Here is a 26,171-nt window from a genome sequence, read left to right as displayed (position 1 = left end):
CTGAGCTTATGTTGCAGACCGACATTAAACAGGTGTTTGCTTCAGGAATAAAATATAAGAAATGTATTCCAAGTCCAGATTATAACGACCTGCAAGATTTTAACCGCTATGCAAACGAAAATGAAGGAAAAGTGCATTCTGTACTATCTGAAGTGTATTATATTTATCCACTCGACGAATGTTTGACATCTGACCTGTGATCTCATTGTCGAAACATCTTTGGGAATGGAAATCCCATTTTTTCATACTTATTATCAGTGGTGTTTGAGGCTGGCATTTGTTTTTGTTTTGCAAATTCCATGGCCATTTTCTTTTTCTAATAGATCATAGAGTAAGGAAACTTCTTGACCCTACAAGGTAAGAAATTTATATATAGCAACTAATGTGAAGCTTACGTTCATAGAAAAGTCGAGCGAAATATGTATTATTTTAATTGTAGGTTCTTTAAATCTCAACAAACAAGAGTAGCTCTTAATAGTGTTAAATACATGTAACATAATTTTTTCTTAGCTTATTAATTTATATTACGAAACATTTTATTTATTCTTTAAAAAAAAAAAAAAACGACAGTTTTAGCAAGTTAATTTTACTGAATTCTTCTTGAGATCTTTAAATGTATTTTACGCGAAATTTAATTACTGCACTATGTAATTTTAATATTTATTTTTAAAAAACTGAAGCAATATTATATTTATATTTTAGAAAATTTGAAAGCAAGGGACACTTAAATAGGCCAGAAGGAGAAATATACAGGGTGTCCAATATACAATGCAACCCGGAGTTTGGGATAGAACTTTTGAACCTGAAGTAATACACGAATAATGGTTATACCAAAGTGAAGCTTTGTTCATGCATATATTTTTAAACTAGGAAGCAACGATTGAAGTACACTAGAAACCACACAGTGTTGCCAGATGTAACCAAAGGTGTAAATTTTTTTTTTTTTTTTTTGCAAAACATGTAAATTGACACATAACTCATATGTTTGGATGTTCTTCGTTAATTTTCAGTTTGTTTAGTTGGAGTAGCTTGGAAAGTATGGAGCAGAAAAAAGAATTTTTCATTTCCACCGATAACTAATCGGATGAGGCCTCTGTAAGGGGTAACTAGGGAAATCGTAGTTTTCATAAATTAACACTCTGAATTGGCAACTTTACTGATGTTTCAGTGCATCAAAAGGTGTGTTAAGGATCTAATTACATTATGCAATTCCTGAAAACAATGAAAAACAAACTTTGAAATTATAATGAAATTTGTTTTTACTTATATGCATCCGGCAACACTGCTATTCATTTCTATGGGGCTATTTAAAGCAAGAGGCATACAAGAACAAATCTCGAACTATTCAAGACCTGGAACGAACATTCGCGGTGCCATTGAGAACATTAACACTTCTAATCTTCGTAAAGTTGTTGCCAACCTGGTGAAACGTGTGAACCAGTGTTTGAATCAAAACAGAGGACACTCCCAGCATCCGCTGTAGAGCTGGTAACTCATTTCTGATAGTAGCAGTGTTACCGGGTGCATGTAAGTAAACGTTTTATCATGATAATTTCAAAGTTTGTTTTTCATTGTTTTCAGGAATTGAATAACGTAGACAGATCCTTAACACACCTTTTGATGCATTGAAACATCAGCAGTTGCCAATTCAGTGTGTTATTTTTATGAAAAACACGATTTCCCTAGTAACCCCTTACAGGGGCCTCATCCGATTAGTTATCGGTGGAAATGAAAAAATCTTTTTTCTGCTCCATACTTTCCAAGCTACTCCAACTAAACAAACTGAAAATTAACGACAGAACATCCATACGTATAAGTTATGATTCAATTAACATATTTTGCAAAAAAATTGATTTACACCTTCGGTTACATGTAGCAACACTGTGTAGTTCCTAGTGTACTTCAATCTATGCTTCCTAGTTTAAAAGTATATACATGAACAAGGCTTCATTTTGGTATAACCATTATTCGTGTATCACTTCAGGTTCAAAAGTTCTACTATCCCAAACTCCGCGTTGCATTGTATATTGGATACCCTGTATATACATACATACATACATACATACATACATACATCCACACTTCCTTCCTTTAAAGTCTTTTTATTTTATTTTTTATTTATTTATTTTTTTTTTTCGAAATCTACTCTGAAACGATAGCATTCAGTTTGCCACTACTCGATTTTGGTGTTGTTTGTCACAATATTTTCATACGGATTTATCAGATCATATTACAGTGAAGTTTAGCACATACCTAACGAAACAGCTAAGGGTTACCAGGCATTTATATTCATATTGATTTAATGTGATTAAGTGGTATGTATTCTCGTCTTCCGGACAAATGAGGTATCGTATACTAATTGCTTAAAAAAAAAAAAAACCGCAAAACATCCTAAATTTTACGATAGCTTCGTCAATTGACATAATTGTTTAAATAGTAAGGTAGTTAGGGATCTCTTGCCTGTCAGATGTCAATTAACAGATTAATAATATTTTTCTACAGCAAGCAAGACTTTATTTTACATGAATTAAAGACCAAATACAAATTCAATTTATGCTCTTTCGCAGGAGACCAATTCGACAAGCTTGGAGCCTTATATAAATGACAGCGTTTTGGTACTAATGAAAAATACAACTTACGGTATAAATGTTAATTTTCGACCCATGTTGTGTAGATGCTGGTCGATTACTCGACGAGATGCTGGTTGGTTGCTCAGATGATCCTTGGTCCTCTCCCTTACCTTTTTATATTGTATAAATTTCGTCAGTCAGACCCTGAGGTTCTCCATAACAGCCTTGTTTGTTCACTTAATTACTTTTTACGCTACGTGACTGCCGGAGAACCTCATTAGTCCACGATAAGTGTGACTGTTTATTCAAAAATTCTTTTGTAACCTAATTTAAGTACACATACATTTTTTACATATAATTACTAGAAAACAATGCTAGTTATTTCACTAAACTTTTTTGATATATTCCTTTTTGCAATATGTTGAGCTAACTTTTTTTTTTTCAACTCATGTTATAGTTCCATTACAGTCCCCCACTGATGAGGAACTGTTCCTGAACATCACCGTAGTGTGTGTCACTTCTTTTTTTTTTCAACTACAGTTGTGTAATGAAACTATGACATGAGTTGAGGAAAAAAAAGGAGTGACACACACTACGGTGATGTTCAGGAACAGTTCCTCATCAGTGGGGGACTGTAATGGAACTATAACATGAGTTGAGAAAAAAAAATCTCAACATATTGCAAAAAGGAATATATCAAAAAAGTTTAGTGAAATAACTAGCATTGTTTTCTAGTAATTATATGTAAAAAAAATGTGTATGTGTACTTAAATTAGGTTACAAAAGAATTTTGGATAAACAGTCACACTTATCGTGGACTAATGAGGTTCTCCGGCAGTCACGTAGCGTAAAAAGTAATTAAGTGAACAAACAAGGCTGTTATGGAGAACCTCAGGGTCTGACTGACGAAATTTATACAATATAAAAAGGTAAGGGAGAGGACCAAGGATCATCTGAGCAACCAACCAGCATCTCGTCGAGTAATCGACCAGCATCTACACAACATGGGTCGAAAATTAACATTTATACCGTAAGTTGTATTTTTCATTTGTACCAACTCGCTGTCATTTATATAAGGCTCCAAGCTTGTCGGATTGGTCTCCTGCGAAAGAGCATAATCTGAATTTATATTTTGGTCTTTAATTCATGTAAAATAAAGTCTTGCTTGTTATAGAAGGAAATTATTAATCTGTTAATTGACATCTGACAGGCAAGAGATTCCAAACTACCTCAATATTTTAACATAATTGTATTTCCTGTTTTAACGCAGTTCGTAAAATTACCTCATTTTATATAATATAGCTACTATTTTTTCCGTTATGTTATGCGATTTAAAAACTGGCATTTATATACTTAAAGAAATGTAAAGATGAATCGAAAACTAGAACCAAATTATGCTTATCATTATCATTATCATTATGCTTATCATATATAACTTCTTGACTCAAAGTGATATTATGATGTAAGTTTCATATTCACAAACATCTTGCTTGACCTTTCATTAACTTGTAATTTTCTTTGATAGGTGTTGTTTTAACAAATTACAGGCTATAATCAACGCACAATTTCAAAAGTTCAGTTTTAATACTCTTAAATTTGACTTAAATTAAGAAATGTTCATATTTACTGTATTGTAACAGGACAATATGCCTTCAAACAGCAAACACATAATTAAAAGTAGAGGCTGCTCCGGAGGGAAGTCACCGTTAAAAAATTAGTTTTCTTTCTTCAAGTGAGAGAGAAAAGATAATCTAATGGACTTACAAGACGTAAGACTCGATTAGAAACACTATTTTACGGGCCCCAGGTTTCCAACTAACTTGCATATATATATATATATATATATGAAGGGCTTGGAGTAATATAACTTTAAGCCACATTTATACGTATTGTGCAACGAAATTTATCGCTGCACTACAATACAAATTAATGAAGGCAAGAACACCATTTACGATATTTACTGCCATCTAATCTCAATTTTTGCAAATTTGTCAACAGCAACGGGTAGATTTTGTTTTTACAAATGCGGCTTAGCACTATATTGCCCCAAGCCAATTATTTATCTATCGATCTATATTATATATATATATATATATATATATATATATATATATATATATGTAGGGTGCAAATTACCGGGAAAGATGAGGGGGAATTTCCCCCTCAATCACATTTTCTTCCCCCCCCCAAAGAAGTCAGTTGAAGTATATCCACCGGGGATGCTCGCTTCCCCCCCAAACTGTGCTCAGTATAACTCCAAATTTCTTCGGAATGATCGATGCAAACTATTCAGTTTTGGTCATTTCTACTTAAACCTGATTGTCCACTATTTTCAACGTTGTTTAGTTGAACTATATTATTATGACTATGGTTGTTACTTGCAACTGTACCTTCGTACCCCTCAGTTCGTCATCGTTCGTGAATTTGAATGTACTAATTGCGTATAACAAAGCCACATATGGATTTATAAATGTTCTTAGCGGTTGGTCAAGAAGAAGTAAACAAATAGCTTCTTCCACCATACTTGGCGAAGTTCGGACATGCCATATTCATCCTCTACATTTGTATCGATTATCATCTTATTTTAATTTTTGTTATAACATGTTATTTCATTTTCCAGTGTACTCTTTGTTAGTGCATGCTCTTCATTCCCTAGTAGTTTGTGTGTATGCAACTCAAAAGTTGCAATTAATTTGTGATAGCAATTTGTGATAGCATAGCAATTGCTGCCTTTACAGCTTACGGAAATGAACTTTTGAAACTGTACTCAAAATCTGAGTACATCATTCGTCGTTATAGGTATTCTCTCGTAAGTATATGTTAACGTACACGCTGGGGATTCGCTCCTAGTGAGCAGACATGTTAGTGAAGGTGATTTTTAGGTGAATAAGCGCATAATTGAAGATTTGTTTCAGCATTTGTTAATACGACTGGTTCTCCGTGTCATTGTCCGTGTCTGTATCATAGGTGTCCAAACTCGCGAGCCCGGCGCTCGTGAGCTCGGCACTCACGCTCAACCGGGCTCGGGCTCAATAGTTGAGCGCGAGCCCGAGTGAGCGCGAGCCCACTTGAGATTAGTGAGCGCGAGCCCCAGTGAGCGCGAACCCAATCGAGAGAAGTAAGTGCGAGCCCGAGTGAGCGCGAGCCCAGTTGAGGGAAGTGATCGCGAGCGCGAGTGAGCGCGAGCCCAATTAAGAGAAATTAGCGCGAGTGCGAATGAGCGCGAGCCCAGTTGGGAGAAGTGATGGCGAGCCCGAGTGAGTGCGAGCCCAGTCCAGAGAGATGAGCGCGAGCCCGAGTGAGTGCGAGCCCAGTTAGGAGAAGTGAGCGCGAGCGCGAGTGAGCGCGAGCCCAGTCCAGAGAGATGAGCGCGAGCCCGAGTGAGTGCGAGCTCAGTTGAGAGAAGTGAGCGCGAGCGCGAGCGAGCCCAATGGAAAATGGCCATCTATGGAGTGGAGATCGTCCATATACAGAACACGTAGCAGGGGCCCTAGTACGCTTCCTGAGACACCCCCGAGATCACAGGTTGGGGGTTAGAAGTCGCTCTTGAAAGAATAACTTTATGTTTACGATCCTTCAGGTAGCTGGTGATTAAAGACAGAAACTTACCATGAACATTAAACCTATTGGAAAGCTTGTGGAGAAGATGAATGTGACTGACAGAATCAAAGGCCTTGGAGAGATCAAAATAAATGACATCTAATTGAGTATTGTTATTTATACAGAAGAGTACTTAAGTTTGTGAGACTTGAGCTTTTCGGTAGAAAGTCGTGCTGAGAAGTGTGAATGTAAGGCGACGTGAATTTGAGGAGCGTCTTTGATTATTTTTTGCAGATAATAGATATTTACAGAAAGAAGAGATATTGGCCTATAGAAGGATACTTGATCTTTTAGTCCTGATTTATATATTTGGGGTCATGTGAGCTAGTTTCCAGCTGGTGGGATAATATCCTTCTCTGAAGCATCTATTGAATAGGATGGATAGAGGAAGTGAAATAGCTGAAGTAGTTTTGTTTAAATAGAGAGAGCCAATGTTGTCGAGCACAAGAGATCTATGTGGAGAAAGAGACTGCAAGAGAACCAAAACCTCACCCGGGGTGGTAGAGAAGTCTGATAAGGTGTTAGTATAGATGGGAGGAGAGGAGAAAGATGGGTTGTAGGGGAAAGGGCGGTAAATATTTTACAGAAGTAGTTATTAAAAAGGTCGATCTTTGACCATTACTAGCTTCAATGTTCTCGACATGAACTGTTGCTGGTATGCCGGGAGATTTCGATCGAGATTTAATTACAGACCAAAAGTGTTTAGGGTTGCTAACAGTAAAATCACCAATTTAGTCCACGTATTCAAAGTACTTACATCGCTTACCTTCTTCGTAACGCTTCTAATTTTAGCGAATTGTTTGTATGTATAATCACTCGGATGTGACTTCCATAGAGTCCAGGCAGGCTTTTTGTTTATAAGAAGATTACGAAGCTCATTGTCATACCAGACCGGAAACTTCTTCGATTTTGATGTTTTCACAGCTGGACAAAATTCTTTATAGTTGAGTTGAGTGAGTATAGCTGAATATATATATTTAAAGAAACTATACTACTTTGTATATATAACTTTTGTCGGAAAGAGGATTTTGAGTTTGATTCATCTGGACCCCCCCCCCCCTTACAGATTTAAAAGGCTAACGATGCCAGTGAATGATTCCTACGTCGGGCTACCTGAATGTCTACACGATGCACTCATCCTTCATTTAAATGTATAATCCTGTATACATACAATGTTTTCTGGCCTGTCCAATTCGTACGTTCATTTGAATGACATGTATGATAAAGGATGAAAATCAATGCAATGCAATACTTCATGACAACGCGACAGTCCGTACGGCAGCATGTATGCAGAATCTCACACGGTAGAAATGGGAAGTACTCGAGCATTAACCATGTTCGCCAGATTTATGACCTTTCTATTTCGACCTCATTCCAAAACTGAAAGAACCATTAGTGGAATGCGCTTTTAGCACGTGAAGATATTGCCACGAACGTAAGAATTTCACAGCAGTGAGCCGTAAAACCGGAAGATTCTCTTATAGTGAGACCACTGATATTGGGCGCCTTTCACATCGTTAGCAGTGCATGGTGTATTCTTTGCAAGCCTCTTTCAAAGATGCCACTGGTATGTATTTCTGATCTTTACGCATAAATGTAATTGTACTCGTAATGGTTCGTAATGTTGTGATTAGAGGTAAAACACGTATGAAATGAACGATTCGTTCTATTCATTTTTTTCTTGTGCTATATATATCTTCATCCAACTCCCTTCATGTAACGTTTACACATGTACTAACTTTCCATTTGCATATTTTAGAATTTCTTGTTTCCTTCCCATTTTAGTTAAAAAGTTGTCATTTTTTTTGCGGTAACCCTCGTATATATTCTGCATAAATCAGCTTCACTAATAGAAAATAACACGTTTAAATGAATCTATATCCCCATTCGAAAAATTCGACACTTAACACTGACAGAGGAAGTTTGGATAAGAATTGTAATAACCAACATACACAGTTTTATTACAAGAAAGCAGAAATGAATCTTTAGAACTTATAGACTATTAATCGTAATTTTTATATGATGGCAACAACATACTATTGGAAGAAATTGTGCCAGGTTATTTAGTTGTAAGAATTGCTAATACCAATCGATTTTTAAAAGACCAACTGATACAGCGAAATAGTTATTTTTGATTCATTGTGTTAAATGTAATAAGTAAAAATAACGAAAATAAGTCAGTATTAATTTTGTGAAAGTGATCAAAAGAAATTCAAAATATATTGGTACTTGTTTGAAGCTAGGGCAATGACAAAACTGGAGAACTGGAAAAGGTCAGGTAATTTGAGTAGACCGAGAAGAGTCAGGGAATTTCGATTTGCTAAGAATGAGATTTTAGAAACATTTGAACTGAAAATTTGAAGACGACTTTAGATTTGTTTGAGTGCTTGTTTTTTAATTGGCAACTTCAAACTTAGAATTTATCTCTGCTTTCAACTAACGATTTGTAATAAACTTAGGTTCTGTGGTTATGCGCATTATCTTTTTCTCTCGCTTGAGCAATGGAATATCATATTGGTGAATCATCCACAAAATACAGTTGGATCATAAATCCAATGGGAAATTCATTTTCGACACACAAATAATTCAGCCTTTTTTCTTTATCATCGTTCTCACTGGTTTCGATTTTATTGCAGTTCCCCGTCCTGCATTAGGTGAGGGTAGCTAATCACACAAATGAAAGGTTTTTGGAGTACAGTTAGTCGTATTTTAGCTTTCTGTGTTTTCATTTTAATGCATTCTAATTCGCAAAGAAATTTATTTCGGAAATGCTTAAGCCTTTGGACATCAGATATGCATTGGGTCAATAGTCAGTAGATGGCCGGACTAATTTAATCGAATTTTTGATCTTTAAATATAGGATACGTCTATAGATTCCAAAGTGTACTTTCTACTTTGTGTTTACTATGCGATATGGCGATTCAAATTATCGTGAAATAATATTAATTTGTTTTCAGTACCCTGTAAGAGTAACGAAGTTTCATGATGTATAATTTCTGTCCTGTTCGGTATTCGTTGTGTATATTCTTCCTATACAGATTACAAGCATCTCTGTTTCCGAATATTCTAAGACCACATTCAATTCTTCCTGATTGTTAGATAATATTTCATCATAGATTCGGTAAGTACTAAGTGATAAATTTTCTGCTCGCTGCATCATTTGCCAAAGTGTTTTTTTCGCTGAGTAACGTCGGAGAGGAAGCGTTAACAAGTCACATGAAAGGTAAAAGGATATGTAGATGGTCGCATCCATCTCAATATTAAGAACAGTCAATGCCTTTGTGAACCAAGAAAACAAAATCAGTACCTTCTTACTTGGAGTGTTATTCTATTTGCACCTCATCTGTACAGAACTTCAGGGTTTCTGATCATGTTGCGTGCTCAATTATGGATTCTACGATACAAGTAGGTATGAGTTCGGGGACGAAACAAAGTAGTTCATAGGGATTTTTAGTGAAACATAGCATTACAAAACATAATTACTGTAGTGTAATGACATACATCAGTGTTCACTGCTGTTTAAAATGTCAAAATAGTAAAACTTATGTTCCCTTACAGCGAGATTGCTAGGAAAATGCAGGTTCAACGTCACAAAATAGGTTTTGTTTATGGATTATCATCACCATACTTTACAGGTGATCAGTTGTTGAAAGAGACAAATACGCGAATCTGGAGATCGTGAGAGGGCAAATGTGCATACATTACTTGACATCAACGTTTTTAGGGAATTCTACAGCTTCTGATCTTTTAAGTACTTTCAAAGAGACCCACTCACCATTGAACCATTCAAATTTCAATGGATGGCAATAATGTGGACTTTACTTGTCTTCATGCCTTCAAGCCAAATACCAAGACGTTGCCAAATGATTCTGTAATACTTGATATTGGAAGCTTTGGTTACTTTCTTTGCGTGGAGCATTTAAGACTGCAGTTGGAGCAATGAACTAGAGAATCATTAAATTTCTAGGAGCTATGCATAACTTTTAAGGCTGTTCCAGCACACTGTGCGAAGTACACCACTAGAGGCTCAGCAATTTCTCCAGTGAAGGTTTGTTCTGTGTTGGCTGAAAGAACCATTGACATTTATCCTGAAACATCGAAATTGCAAAAAATGTCTACGTAAATTTGTTCTTAAACTTTTGAAGAAGTCACTTTTAAAGTATAAACTGAGTAGAGCTCTTTTGTGTTTGAATCTTGAGATTTCTGCCGAATCTGATGTTGAAGTAAATCTCATGAAGTATCTTTTAGCTGAATTAGTTGAAAATAATTGGATAGATGGCTTAGAGCAAATGGAGTTGTGAGGCAGTTCAAATAATTTTGTCCGGATCCAAGTTGTAAGTCAATTACGATCAGTGGTCTAGAACTGGTTAGCGTTTGGATGACTTTTGGCTATATAATTTGGATACTTCAGAGTACAGTGGTTTAAGAAATGCTAAAATGATCTTGATTTCTCTTATGAAAATTCAAATCTAGAAAGATGATTTTTAATCAATGCGTAATGTATAGCAAATTATTTAAAAGAACAAACGTCAGTAGCACGCAGACTTGTACACGAGATATAAGCTTCTGGTAACCGTGAGAAATAATGATTCATTATGCACGAAATGCTCGTACTCATTTTGCAGAAGTAACAGAACAACGACAGGAGGCAGAAGAAATGAAACAAGAAGCTGAAGACAGGGAAATAAAAATCATTGTGAACGAGCTTGAAGCTACGAAGACTAAAATAATGGAAGATATGCGCTTGGAGGAAATGACGAAATAAACGCTTGGAGAAGGACTAGATTAGATTAGATTAGATTTATTAATCATTCTCTGGACCATGTTACATGTACACTCATGTCCAAAATGATTGTCGCATGTCTATAACTGTCTTCTTGTAAGAATATAATTTGATAATGATTTTGCAGGGTACTTTTAAAACTGATACTATGTAAATAATCGGGAAATGTATATTTGTGGTAAATTTCATAGGAAAAGAATTATAAATACGAAAATTAGAATGAGTAAAACAAAATGTTGCTAAATGGACAAGAGAGTTTTATTTTTGTTTTATTGTTCTTATTTACTCCTCTTTTGACATGAAATTTGCCACATACATGTCTTACCGATTATACACATACTAACATTATAAGAAATACCGGGTGAATTCGTTATCAAATTATATTCCTACAACAACATATTTATAGACATGCGACAATAATTTTGGACATGAGTGTACATTTGTACAAAATGGTATAGAACTCGTCAGTACATAATTTCGATACAATATTTAAAACAAATACAATGCTCTTGTATTCAACAGCAAATGAAATACATAATACTATCGATTTTTTGTAAAGATACGTTGTTAATATAGAACAGACAGTTTTATGTAAATATATCCGCCCTTTTTCGGTTAGTGTCTTACTGTGACCTTTTCCTTTCATATGTGGCGAAACTTTCATCATGTGACTAACGTTACAAATTAATGTTTAACGGAAGATGTTTAATTTTATGTTTTGTGCAGGAGTTTCTATTAACCAAGTGTTCTGTAATTTCGTAAGAAAATATGTTATATTTGTTTCTGTATTATTCATTACTGTAGTTCATTAGGGAGAAAATATATTACTTTGCATCATTCTTGTCATACTTTCTTGATCTTGTTTTTCAATGAATATTTTAAAATCCATGTGCCTAAGTATGTATCAGGGAAAATTTCAAAAATATGTTCTGGAAAACCGAGAAAAGCCACCGAATTTTTTTCCTGTAAATTTTGTCGCCACCCTAGAAGCGTACCACTTTTGTATTATTATTATTATTATTAATCATAATCATAATCATAATCATAATAATCATAATAAAGTTTCTCCTGCTTTTATGTGGACTAATGTGGAAGAATTTTTTCCCTTCGATTTCGTGACTCGGCCGAATCTGCACTCTCTGAGTGCTTTTGTTAATCATTGTATAGTTACATTTATATGTTTTTTTTTTTTTATGTTGGGGTCCCCCTTCGTGGGTCCCGGTTCAGCTGCACCATTTGCAGTATTGAACCATATGACCGATGGACTATGATAAGTTCGCCTATGGAGAATTTCTGTGATGCTTCCCTTCCCTTGATGCCCTAAGCATGTGCTGATTTTGCTTAATCGGTTAATCCAGCCCTGAATTTAGGTCTTATGAAATAGATTTTACAGACTTTAAAGATCTTTATTGTGCTAATCTTAGATCATACTTAGAATATGGAACCTGGATATGAAATAGGAACTTGATTTCGATTTCTCTATGTATTGAAGTTATTTAAATTCCGTTCTTCTCTTTTCTTCGATTTAAATTTAAATTCAGTGATCTAACTACTGATGCTGTTCCTTTAAAACGTAATTTACTGTCCTTTGCTAAAAGAGATCAAATTTGTTCATAACATAATTCATGATAAGACTGACTTGATTGATTTGTTGTATTAAGACTGACTTGATTGATTTGTTGTATTAAGACTAACTTGATTGATTTGTTGTATTAAGAGTGACTTGATTGATTTGTTGTATTAAGATTGAGCTGATTGATTTATTGTATTAAGACTGACTTGATTGATTTGTTGTATTAAGACTGACTTGATTGATTTGTTGTATTAAGACTGACTTGATTGATTTGTTGTATTAAGAGTGACTTGATTGATTTGTTGTATTAAGACTGACTTGATTGATTTGTTGTATTAAGACTAACTTGATTGATTTGTTGTATTAAGAGTGACTTGATTGATTTGTTGTATTAAGATTGAGCTGATTGATTTGTTGTATTAAGACTGACTTGATTGATTTGTTGTATTAAGACTGACTTGATTGATTTGTTGTATTAAGAGTGACTTGATTGATTTGTTGTATTAAGACTGACTTGATTGATTTGTTGTATAAAGACTGACTTGATTGATTTGTTGTATAAAGACTGACTTGATTGATTTGTTGTATTAAGGCTGACTTGATTGATTTGTTGTATTAAGACTGACTTGATTGATTTGTTGTATTAAGACTGACTTGATTGATTTGTTGTATATTAGAGTTGCATCTCACAACCCTAGAAATTATCAACTTTTTGCATGTAATGAAATCTTGTTTGGAACTTCAATATATAATAGTAGTACCAGTGGTGGCCGGTGGATTGTGGTTACGGGTGTTGCAGTACGAACGATAAGAGACAGAAGATATAAAGTTGACTCATTGACTAATCAGCATAACTTTAGATGTAAATGCTATGTGACATGTTAAATAAAATTCTGTTTTTAAAAAATAAAAAAATGCAGAACATTTTATCCGATTAATCACCTTAATTAATTAGTAAGTTCATTCTCCTCTCTTTTATTGAAGCAAATCTGTCTAATACATGCTGGTTGAACTCTGGTATTCTTATTATCAGGTCTTTTTCGATGGAAAGCATAACCAATGGTGATAACCTTTCTTGGAACATTCAATTCCTTGAAACTGTCAATTCTTTCTCACGTGGAAAAAAACTTTTCGTCTTTTTCTGACGCCATAGGTACAGTTAATATTAATTTCAGAAGCTTTGTAGATTCACCAAATATTTTTTCTAGATTATTGCGAACGATTCATTCTAGCAAACTCAGTCCCTGACAGTGATCCGAATTCCTCTTCAGCGTTGACTGAAGAGAGTTCGTAGCAGAGATTAGTGTTATAAAAAAATGTACATTGAACACACTTTATTCACAGTTTATCCAGGAAAATTTGAAATAAATTGAGAAAATTTCTCTGGTGCAAACAACACTACTGCCATAAGATATCCTGTAAATTTAAACTGGATTTTTTTTTTTCGAACACTCTCCTGAATTGCCCTTTGCTTGTTTTGTCTAAGCCTTAATTGCTAATTTTTCCCCAGTTGAAAGCTGGTCAATGTTTTTTGTAAGTCATGGTATACAATTCATTCAGAATTTGTAGGTTATTTACAGAATTAAAGCACACACAATAAAATTAAACCTAATAATTAAAAACCAAAACAGCTGATACAAAATAGGTACTGGTATATGAATTCCGCATGTCACATATTCATACATCAACACACACACACACATGTGCGTAAAAGAAAAAAACTACATTCCAAATCATCCGTCTTGCTTGTTACGCAATGCACGGTGAACACAATATACTTCCACATGAGGCGAAACAATGCTTACCAATGTGATATGTTCTGGAAAGGAAACTTCAAAACCCGCCAGATGAAGGATCAGCATGTAACAGAAGCCAAAAAATCAAGGAACATCAAAACAAACAGCACTGCCAGTTCTACACCCAGAAATGTTAACTGGGAGGGGTCCAAAGTATTTGAGGGAGGTCCAATACGTCTACATAATATGGAACCTGTCTTATACTGCACCCGAAAAGACGATAAGTAATTCTTACTTACTGTCATCTATATTTTTAGAAAAATTGATAAAACGATTATTTTTATAAGAAAAGAAGAGTACATGATGAGTCGTAAAATAAAAAAAATTCTCTGTTAAACAAGTATAGTTCGTTAAGAAAGTCTACAAATGTTAGTCAAGTTTCGAAATTTTTGGGAGGTCCGGACCCGGTGGACCCTCCTCGTGGCTACGCCCCTGAGCATTGCTAACTAGTCCCAAATTCAATGTGGCGTTCCCCATCATACAGTTTTATGTGTAAATTATCAAGAGTATAAAATATACTTATTTTATAAAAGAAATATGTTTATACTAAAATACTATCCACAGAGGGGGGGAGGAGCGATTCTACATACTGACTTATTAATATTTGATTCACAAATTACTGTAGAAGAAGCCTTCATTATCAATATAAGCTAAGAATTAACTTGTAAATGCGGGTTTACTTTCATTTGTTTTCTCCTCTACTAGATATTTTCTTTATTATTTTGTAATTCTGCAATAATTTTTTTTGTCATTATTTTGATTTGCTTCAGTAGGTCCCGTAATTTAAAAATATGAATGCATAAAAACAAATTCCATTTGTTAATTGCTAGTGAAAGAAAATTCAGAAATCTTATTTAGCGCGAAAAACCTTCTCGTTCACTGGAAACCGTGCTGTGTTGCAGAAGCACTGCAACGACCAGTCCCTTTAACTTCTGAGATAGGGGAAAGGAGACTTAACATTTACTCCAATTGCCGCGCTGAAGGAATCTGGTCGTTGTATGCTCGCTGCAACACAATATAAATTAGAGACTCTGTGACGGATTATTTTTCGCATTTTAAAACGGATTAACGGAACGAGCAGTTACAGAAGTAAAAAAATATGTTATTTAAAGTGTATATATGCTAGTTTTAAAAAGTATTTTTTCTGTTCTTTACTACTATTGATCATATTTTTTTCTTGAAATACTTTGGTCGTTGCGCAACGCTGCAACACTAACATTAGCCGCCACTGAGTAGTACAACTGTTAATAAAACACTTTTACTATTTGATATATTTTTTAGAGAAAAATCTGAAATTAAAGATCGATTTGTTGTGAGCCAGTAATGAATAAATCTTTTTCGTTTGGCAGTTTTATATATGTTTAGGATATACAGTGGCGGATCCAGGATATGTTCAAGGGAGGGGCTAAACCACAGTTTGCAACTTTATCCAGTGTAAAGCAGGATTGAAGCCCATTTTATCCAGTGTATACCTCAGCGTCAAGGGAAAAGCCCCTATAGCCTCCCCTTGCATCCGCGCCTGAGGATATCGTATTGTTAATATGCATATAAGTTTTATGTCGTTAAAATTATTAACACTATTCTATGTTGTCTCATGTCTTTTGCATGTTTTTTAAGTTGTTCATAATATTTTCTTCCATAATTCGTCAGATCATGAATTTGTTTTAATGTATCCAATTAATGACTCTATGACTAGTATCACATATATCAATAAAGAGTATTGTTATTACTATGTAAAAATTAATCAGTATATAACGTTTAAATACTAACAGATGTTCATTGTATCGTTTTCTTCAGCGAAGTCGACAACAGGATTCTGGAGTGACACAGGCTATTATGATACGACAGCAAGTTCATAATTTTGCACTTCTCGGGAATGAAGCATATAAAGCTAGATTGTATGCTGAAGCCTGTAACTGGTTGACTAAAGCAATTCGACTGGAGCCTGGAAACTCAACACTATTTAATAATAGAAGCTGCTGCCTTCTTGAAAGGGGAATGTACATGGAGTACGTACAGTACTATATGTATTTGAATTTGCAATTGTAACTGGCATTATTTAATCTCTTAAATGCACGAAAACCTACGATATCACATTTGTTATTCAGTGTTACAAACAAAGGACGCTACACTATCACAAACACAAATTTTGATGGCTTCTACAGCAGTAATAACGCAAGTGAGACGGACGGGTTTGATGTATCAAATTGCTGTAAACGGGATTTTGATCTTTAAGTCTTTCGAAAACCATTTACGTAATTGGGTGGAATATTTATCTAAATAACTTTTCGAAATGAAGTCCTTTGAAAAATGCCAAATTTTCAAATCCTTGTAACTTTGTTTCTACTTGCTCGAAATACGTCATATGATGACCGTAGTATTCAACTACACCTTCCATGACTTCCACCATGCACATGAGGAGGTATTTCTCTTGTAACCAGACGTTTTCAAGTTGAGATATGAACTCTCTTTAGCTCGCCCGTCAGACGTTCAACCTCTAAGACACATCGATTTGCCTCAAGCCGACTGATGGCTTTGCCACAATCATAATCATTTAGATGAACCCTTCCCGTCATCTTCCAACAGACTATTCACTTTACATGACAGTATTGTACTGACAACGGCCTCTACCATATTTGACTGTATTTCGTGGGTATCACCTTTCATCACTCAGTGTTTCAGTCTTTTCTTCGTATCTATACTTACAAAGCATGTTGCCTCTACTGATGGGTCCAATGGCTCACTAATATTCTCTATTGGTTTACCTAGGTATTTATAACGATACGCAGACACAGAGCCATATGAACAAACGTTATGAGTCAATATATGTTTGCTTCCTAGCAGCTATTAAGTAATATGTATGATATATTAGATTGCTGCAAATGAAATGTCCACTTTGACGTCTGGCGAAAATTCGTCTCAAGAACAAATACAAGGATAGACAAAGGTCACGGTCTAACTTCACAAACTCAGTAAACGTCCATTAAAGAGGCTGGGGTACTCAGAAGGCGGGCCGTGAAATTGCGAGTGTTTTTTCTCTATGAATTCAAACTGGAACATCCTGCGCAGCAAGCCGAAAACAAAATAGCAGTGGGTTTGGGTTAGCAATGGCTAATTAACGCACCATTTGCCGTTCATTTATTAAATTTCGTTTCGGTGACACAATATTACAGTTCCGTAGGAATTGACCAACATCATGTTCGGATGATTTCCTCAGAGATACTGTGGAAGCAGACCCTCGTAAAGTGTTCGTGCCATTGTAGATGAGGTAGGCATTCACCATACCACTGTCATTCGGCAGTTCCGTGCAATCGGTAAATTGAAAAAGTTGGACCCATAGGTGCCACATGAGCTGCACCGGCCAATAAGACTCATTGCCAGGAGGTGTGCTGTTCTCTGAGTGAAAGGAATAACCGTGAAAGTATTGTCGTTGCAGATGAAATAAAAAATGAATCTGCAATCAAAATTGTAAACGGTCAGGGCAACAATTCGATAGTGATCAACGTCCAGAACGGTTTCCTAAACTACCTCTCCATCCACAGGTATCGTCTGCTGATATGGTGGTCTATAGTAGGGATGAACCATCATGCTTTTCTCAGGCGAGGTGAAATCAACATTGCAGATCGTTACAATGCTGAACTCCATTAATTCCAACACAAACTTGTCCTCAAATATCCAGCAATCATAATCAGACATAGTGTCATCATATTAAGCGACAATGCTTACCCATATGTCGCGCAAGGGATGTTCAAATTCCCTGTAAGTTGAAGTATGACATCCTTCCTCACGGTATTCCCTCGATCTCCCCCATTAACTGCTACTGACTACAAAGTTCTCAAAATTTTTCAGGGAAAGCAAAACGTATTCTTTCAGTATGGAAATTTTTCAGAAGAATGTTTAAGCAAATTCAACCGAAACAAAAATTCAGTAAGTGCAAAAATTTTTAACAAAAAATTCAGTGAAAGGACAAAACTTCAACAAAAATTTCAAAATATAAATTTAAAACAAAAACCTTCAAAACAAAAGATTCAGTGAGTGCAAAATTTTTCAAACAAGAAATTTTCATACAGTTCTTTTTCTAATTCAGTGAGGTCAAAACTTTTCAAATAAAACACAATGAGTTCATAAGTTGTCAAACAAGAAATTTCCAAACTAGAAAATCAGTAAGTACAAACATTTTCAAACAAACTAATTCAAACTAAAAATGTCAGTAGTGCAAAATTTTTCAAACAAAAAATTTCAATGACTACAAAAATTTTCAAACAAAAGATCAAAATTTTTCAAACTGAAAAATTCAGTGTGCAAAAAGTTTCAAACTAAAAAATCAAATTTTCAAATTAAAGAAATAATATTAAAATTTTGAAACAAAAAATTGAAAATAAAAAAATTAAAAACAAGATGATTGCAATGAATGCAAAAATTTTTATACAAGAAATTTTCAAATTAAAAACATTCAAACTAAAAAAAATATATTGAGTGCAAAACTTTTCAAACTAAAATTTTGAAACAAAAATTGACAAACATTTCTGTGTTAAATTAATTATCTATCAGGTGTCAAATCATAAATTTATAAGTATTATTTTAAAGACATAAAATATGTAAATATGAAGTCAGAACATATAAATCAGATTATTAAAACGTAGAAAATCTTGTTTCGTGTTTTAAGTAATATGCGAATGTAACGTCAGAATATATTTTCTTGTTAAACAATGATACAATATACGCCATCGCATTACCAAGTACATGTGAAACACTTACATATAAGTATCTCATAAGACTTCATCTAAGATTAAAGAAAGTACTTCCCGAATTCACATTTGCCAAATACGGTTTCAAAATTTAGAAAGGTACCTTGACCAGACGTATATGCTTACATATTTTTGGCAGTTTTTAAATCCATAAAAGGTTACGAGGTGAACATACCAAATTTACATAGGTATGTATTTGTATTCTATTGAACAGTTACCAAATTTTATTTATTTTGACAATTCCCAAATTTAAGAGGTGATCCTTTGTACTCTTCCAAAATTTAAGAGATTTTCACCATATAGTCCAGAGGCATATATAATCCCGTGGGATTTTGAATGAAGAAATATTTGAGACTTATCGCAATGTATTTGAAATGAAGCATATAATCATGTGCTACCAGGTGTTTGGCCTGATTCCATTGCAGACGGGCTGGCGTTATAATTTAAAGATGGCCACCAAAATAGATAGTAATATCTTTTTTCGTTTGTAACTCGTTTATGGTTAATTCTATGCAAATTTTGTACATAACATTTTTTGTTCAGAACGAAAAAAGGAAGAGAAAATTTCATTATAATGTTTTTGATATCTTTACCGTTTCCGAGATATAGTCATAGTTTAAAATTTTCTGTTGTTTTTCATTCAATAGCAAGGGCATATATTAATATGTTCCACTCGAAGGGATTTCGAATGAAGAAATATTATAACTACTCGCGATATATTTGTAACTAATCATAGAATCATTTACTACCAGGTGTTTTGCCTGATTCCATTGCAGACGGGCTGTATGACGTCATAATTTCAAGATGGCAGCCAGAATAGATACTAATATCTTTTTCCATCTGTAACTCGTTTGTGGTTAATTCTCTGCAATTTTTTTTAAATAATATTTTTTGTTCTGAATGAGAACAGCTAGAGAAAAATTCATTATTTTTTTTATCTCTCTTACTGTTTCCGAGATATAGTCATAATTCTCTTGACTATAGTCATCAGTTTTCTCAGTTGTGTTTTATTCAAATTAAATTTCTGTTCTTTTCTGTTTTCTGGGAAAGAAATGTGTGTTGAGTACAAAATTACAGACTCTATCAATATCCAAAGATCGCCAATAAATCTCTCTTGTCTCATTCAAAACCTAAGGATGCGCTAACGTCATTTTTTGTAAATAAAGCCATATTCCATGCACAAAAGATTAAACAAAAACTGATAGTTAGTTATAGGAATGAGGCAAAGTCATCAGATGGAAATTATATTAAAGAACTTCAAAACACTCAAAAGGAAGCTCATACCAAAATTATTCTACATTCATTGTACATCTTACGTCATTCTACTACCCCGCACATATATTCACCAGATACAGACGATTTTGTCCTTTCACTGTGGTGGTCGCAACATTTACCGAAAGACTATGTTCGTTACCAAATTTGGTGCTAATAAACGATTTATTGATATTAGTCTCGTGTATTCCAGTATAGGACCGACATAAGTTCAGGCATTGTTAGCTCTTCATGCATTTTCGGGAAGTGATATTACCGAATCCTTCAAGAATAAATTCAAACTAGCTTTCTGCAAATCTTTCTAAACAGCAGAGCAACAGGCTTTGGCATTACTTCGATCTGAAGAAGAATTTAAACTAGAACATGAGCAATAGTCGAGCATTTCATTTGCCAAGTTTTCTTGTCAGGAAAAAAATATCAGACATGGGTGAATTGCGATGGTAAATGTTTTCAAGAAAAGATGTGCAAAGTGAAAATTTACCTCCAAAAATCCTCCCTCACACCACGTATTTTAAGAGTACATTATCAAGTGCTGGAGTGACGCGTGCTGATAAGCAACAACCAAACCTCCCAAAAATCATCACAGTATGGATGGGAGAAATCTGGAAACAAATATTCTCCTATGATTAGTACGATGCCATACGCGCTAGAATGGTTACTGAAACTAGTACGTTGTGGTTGTGGGAAAGGACGTTTTGTTGTAAATTGCATGTGTAAAACACGGACTTTACTGTGCACGTAAGTATGAAGAGATCTGCAATAATATTGATTTTGCACAGCATTTAGAGCATGTAAAGACAACCACCGGTAAGTAATAAATGACCCAGCAAGCAATTTTCAGTGTTGTCATTGGTGAAGCGCATCTCCACTCAATGCATTCTTGACTCCCTACTTTCTTGACTGGTGAGTACTAGGGTCGATATGAGTATGTAAAGAACCAGTATGCTCTGTAGATCACGATTAAGTTGGTTTCGATGTCGCAAAGTGAGGTATGTTTGAACAGAAGTCGAAAATCCGATCGACTGTTTCGATAGTATTGTAGTCACTTCTCGGGTCACCGTGCGCCACTAAAGAGACTTCTGGTAGAGATCTTTGGGTCTATACTCATCTCTTTGCTCCGCTGCCTCATTCTATGGCCGCACACTACCTATGAAACCACAGAGATCCAACAGGATCTTCACAAGAAGTGACGAGAACCGGCCCAGAAGCACAGATTGTTTACTTGTTGGCGTGCATATCTCCGATGACCTACGGGCCCCTTGGTCATTGTGAGTATGGGGACAAAGAGAAGACACGCTAGTGTCCAAATATGCAAATCCCGCTGTCACATTTAAAGTTGTTAGAGTGTCAGAGCTCAAAATGGCCAAACACTGTGAAAATAGGTCGAAATAGCAGAGAGCGATCAGCAGTGTCTGACTGTTTAAAGCTCTAGCACTGGAGCAACTTCAATGGCGACATTGGGGTTTGCATATTCGGAAACTAGCGTGTCGTGTCTTCTCGTTGTCCCCATATCCACAATGCCTGAGGGGCCTTTCGGTCACCGGAAATACGTGCCCCCAAAAGTAATCCATTCATGCTTTTGGGTCTGTTCGGGTCATTTCTTGTGAGGATCTTGCTGGATCTTTGTGGTTTCATGGGTAGTGTGCGGCATAGAATTACGCAACATAGGAGATAAGGATAGACCCAAAGAGCGCCACCGGAAGTCTCTTCAGTGGCGCACGGCAACCGAGAAGTGACTACAACATTATCGGGAATATCGATCGGTTTTTCGACTCCTGTTCAAACATACCTCACTTTGCGACATCGAGACCAGCGTATTCGTGACCTAGAGAGCCAACTAGCTCTCTACATGCCCGTATCAACCCTGGTACTCACCGGTTAAGAAAGTAGGGAGTCACTAAAGATGTCCTCTGAATTGGTACTAGAATATTCACCCTCCAAAATATAGGTTAATGCAGCGAGAACAACGATCCAAACGGTTTTTACAATTGAAGGTGGAGGGGGATGTGGCATGTCAAAATAATCGAAAGCGACCGTGTTGAATCCGTAGATGTTGTGGTCGCTGAGGTGATGATACTCCTGATGCTGTTAAGTCCAAACTTAATTAGTAAATTTTTACATCGTACATTTTGAAATCTTATAGAATTCGTGCATTTGCCGTGCGAAGACCGGATGTTTATATATGTACCTAGGTGTATCGCGTTGTGAGGGAGAAGTTGCAAAGTGAACAAAAATCGCTGTAACTGTTTTATTGTAGCAACTACTGTAAGCGGAGTTCTCCCATCTCTTTCAAGTTCTGGGGGCTACAACTAGATACTCATACAAAATCATTCTAAAAATTTCGTGTAAATCGATTAAAATAGGAGCGGAGAAATAGCCCAGAAAACAGATTGATAGCCATTGAAAACAAACACAAAAAAAAAAAAAAATAAAATAAAATAAAAAATAAAACACCTTGTATATTTCACTCGATCGGTTTCAAAATTTGTAGGGCGAAACAACCTTAAATTTGTAGGGACTTAAAAGGCTACCTACCTAATTTGCTGTAACTCGGTTGAATAAGGGCTGAGAAAAACCCCACTCCGAAAAAAGGGGGCGAGAAGCCTTTCAAAACTTCTTCATTGTCAGAAATTATCCTTTCATATCAGCAACCTCGCTCCCATTAGTTAGGTATGAAACGAGTTGTACAATATGAGTTGCATTCAAAAAATAACGCATTTCCTTTAGTACAAATTACGGATTCTACCTCGGTCTATTGCCTTGGCCGAAAGTTAATATGAAGGAAAAACAAGTGAGAAAACTTAATACTGTAGCTATATCTCTAAAACGGTAAGAGAGATTTAAAAAATATATATAATGAACTTTTTCACTACCTTTCTTCATTCTGAACAAAAAATGTTATTTACAAAATTTGCATAGAATTAACCATAAATGAGTTACAGACGGAAAAAAGATATTAGTATCTATTCTGGCGTCCATCTTGAAATTATGACGTCATACAGCCCGTCTGCAATGGAATCAGGCCAAATACCTGGTAGCACGTAATTATATGCTTCGTTACAAATAAATCGCGATTAGTCTCAAATATTTCTTCATTCAAAATCCCACAGACTAGGAAATACTTTCTTATGCCCCTGCACTAATAATACCTGTGACGTATTCGAGGGAATGGAGCCTTTACTGATCCATATAACCGTATTATGCAATCAAGTCACATCAAAGAGGATAAATTAAATAAATAATCTTATTGTATTTTAATACATATTGAGTACATATATTTTGACATTTTTTACTTGTAGAAGGAGACAAACAGGATCAACTAACTTTAAAGAAGTATATATTCAAGCGCTAGAGAGCATTTACCAATATTTATTGTTTGACAATTCCCAAATTTGAAAGTATCGTCCAGTGTACCCCTCCCCAGATTTAAGAAGTGACTTCAATGTACCCATCTTATTCTTCCCATTTATTCTAAACATGTCATATCATGATTACAGTATTTGACACTCCTACTTTGCGTCTGCATTGTACTGTCTCTCTCATTTGTGTCGTCACTGTTGTAAAGGGCACAAAAGTATGGATCTTTTTGACATGTAGCGTCCTGAGTTGGTAACAATGAATATTAAATGTGGTAAGTTTTCGTTTAATATGTAGATGTAATGCTCCTTGAAAAATATAACTTCACCTTAGGTTGGCAACACTGTTAATCTGGTGGTATGTAGAGTATGTCTCCTATGGATATTTGCATCGTACGAAACTTCAATGATTTTTATTAATTAGTTTAAAAGTTACAAGGACGCATCAAATATTTTAAATTATTTCAATACAATAACTACGAGTAGGCTTGTAATTATATTCATATTTGCAAGGTACTTATGAAACTCTAATTCCAATCTTCCACGTGTTAAATTGTGTACAGTGTGCCGAAGCTTTTTCAATAAAACATGCTATGTTATTGAATTACAAAGTACTTAGGAATTAATTAGGAATTGCCAGCAGATTTCTGAATAATAGAATTTTCAGGAATAAAGCATTTTAAAGAAATCATGTCACTGGTAGCACATTAACAACTATAATAACTAACGAATAAAGACGGTAGAAGGATTTTACTGAGTTATTAATTATTATTACTTCCTCTAACCATAATGAAATATTACTTTTATTTCTTTATGTAGCGCTGTTTTGGATGCAGAGAAGGCAATCTTATTGAAACCATATTTCCCAAAAGGCTATTATAGGAAAGGATTAGCCCTAAGTGCTTTGAAGGTAATTTTTCTTCCTAAAAGATAAAAACTATAAATATAATAAAATATACGAGGATAAATTGGAAAATAAGCTTCCTGTGGCGCCTATGGACAAATGTGTTTCTTCAAGACAAATAATATACTGCGAAAATAAATAACAAGGCTTACTTTATATTTCCACATAACAACCAAGCACATTTATGCATTTGTGACACTACTTTAAGAAGTTTAAAAATGGGAACGCTGTGGCTCAATGGTAGAGCGCAGACCTCTGGTACGTGGGGTCCTTGGTTCGGTGCCAGCATGTGCCAATTGAGCTTTCTGATAGAAAACACCATGTGTATGAATTTTCCTGAGATCTTCTGTTTCTTCCCTCTTTTTCATTCCGTCATTTCATTCCTTGTCATCACCGTCTGCCTTAGCCTCAGAACATAATCGTGGGATGGCAATTCGAAAAAAAAAAAAAATGCGTGTCCTACATATAGAAAACCCCTTACGGCTATCACCACTTCCTCATTAGTTCAAAAGTGTCTTCCGCCAAGAGCGTTCTTCTATGCCGGAAAGAGACAAAATCCCTGATCACGAGGTCGAGACTGCAAGGCAGATGGGCAAGGCGATCCCAACCGAAGTTGGCAACGTGGTTTTCTATTGCCACCGCCGAGTGTGGTCAGAAGGCCAGGCCGCTTCCTGTGGATAACACATTTCAGTCTTTAGTGTCTGACAATTGCCTCTGAGCTTTGATGGTGTCCCAGAAAACTTTCCTGGAGGAGGTGTCTTAAATGTCTCTCTGACAAGGGAAGACGGATATTTCCACTCCATAAACGCGACATTCGATTCTGATGTGAAATGGAGGACTCACATTTCGTTTCTCTTGCAATTCGTAACAGAAAATCATTTCTATTCCAATAATACAACTTAAAATACTCCATACTTACGTCCATTCGTTGTTCCATATGGTTCCGGGTTAGTTGACGGGGCAGCCGTTGTACTGACACTTTTCGGTTTTGTAGAGTGTTGTGAATGATTTTGTGAGTTCCCGATTCCAAGTTCTCTATTGACTTAATCGATTATGACACCTGTTTGCTTGAATCATTCAATCTTCACACCTGATGTTCTATTCTCAAGTATCTGTTAACGTTCATTCAAGTTTCGGTGTGCACGCCCCTCATGAGCTGCGGGGAACATTTGTTTCGACGTGATATAAGAACCATACACTTTCACAAGCTGGTTATGGAATTCAACATTCGACATCCAGCTGGCCTATTTATACCACTCCTCCTTTGATTATTAGGTCAAACCACATCTCTTCATCTTGCCGGGCAAAGAATAGCCGCTTATTCAAACTTTCTGTGCGATAGCTCCATTTGAGGGTCTTTGTCTACGTAACCATATGACGCATGGATGACTCGCAATAAACCAATGTTTTGTTTACTTGTTGCTTTACAATTTCTCGGGAAAAAAGGAAGAACTTATTTTCCAACTTCCCTCGTAAATAATTAGATAATCTGCATCAGTGTCCTTTAACTAAGGTAAGAGATTTTTTGTAGATTTTTTTTCCTTTTCTAAAAATGGAAATGATTAATTC

The 26,171-nt window shown here is 35.4% G+C and overlaps 1 long non-coding RNA gene across 1 annotated transcript; it reads left to right on the top strand.

Annotated features, from left to right (window-relative positions):
- LOC145677750 (uncharacterized) lies at window positions 1-24,608 on the top strand. Its single transcript, XR_014129980.1, has 3 exons — window positions 1-357; window positions 16,120-16,331; window positions 24,518-24,608. It is a non-coding gene; the product is annotated as an uncharacterized LOC145677750 (long non-coding RNA).
- The last annotated feature ends 1,563 nt before the right edge of the window (window positions 24,609-26,171 follow it).

The sequence above is a fragment of the Thermobia domestica genome, unplaced genomic scaffold (assembly GCF_964235325.1).
Source record: "Thermobia domestica unplaced genomic scaffold, izTheDome1.hap1.1 HAP1_SCAFFOLD_1305, whole genome shotgun sequence".
Lineage (NCBI taxonomy): Eukaryota > Metazoa > Arthropoda > Insecta > Zygentoma > Lepismatidae > Thermobia > Thermobia domestica.
The sequence above is the reverse complement of the archived record's forward strand: the minus strand, read 5'-3'. Positions and strand labels throughout refer to the sequence as shown.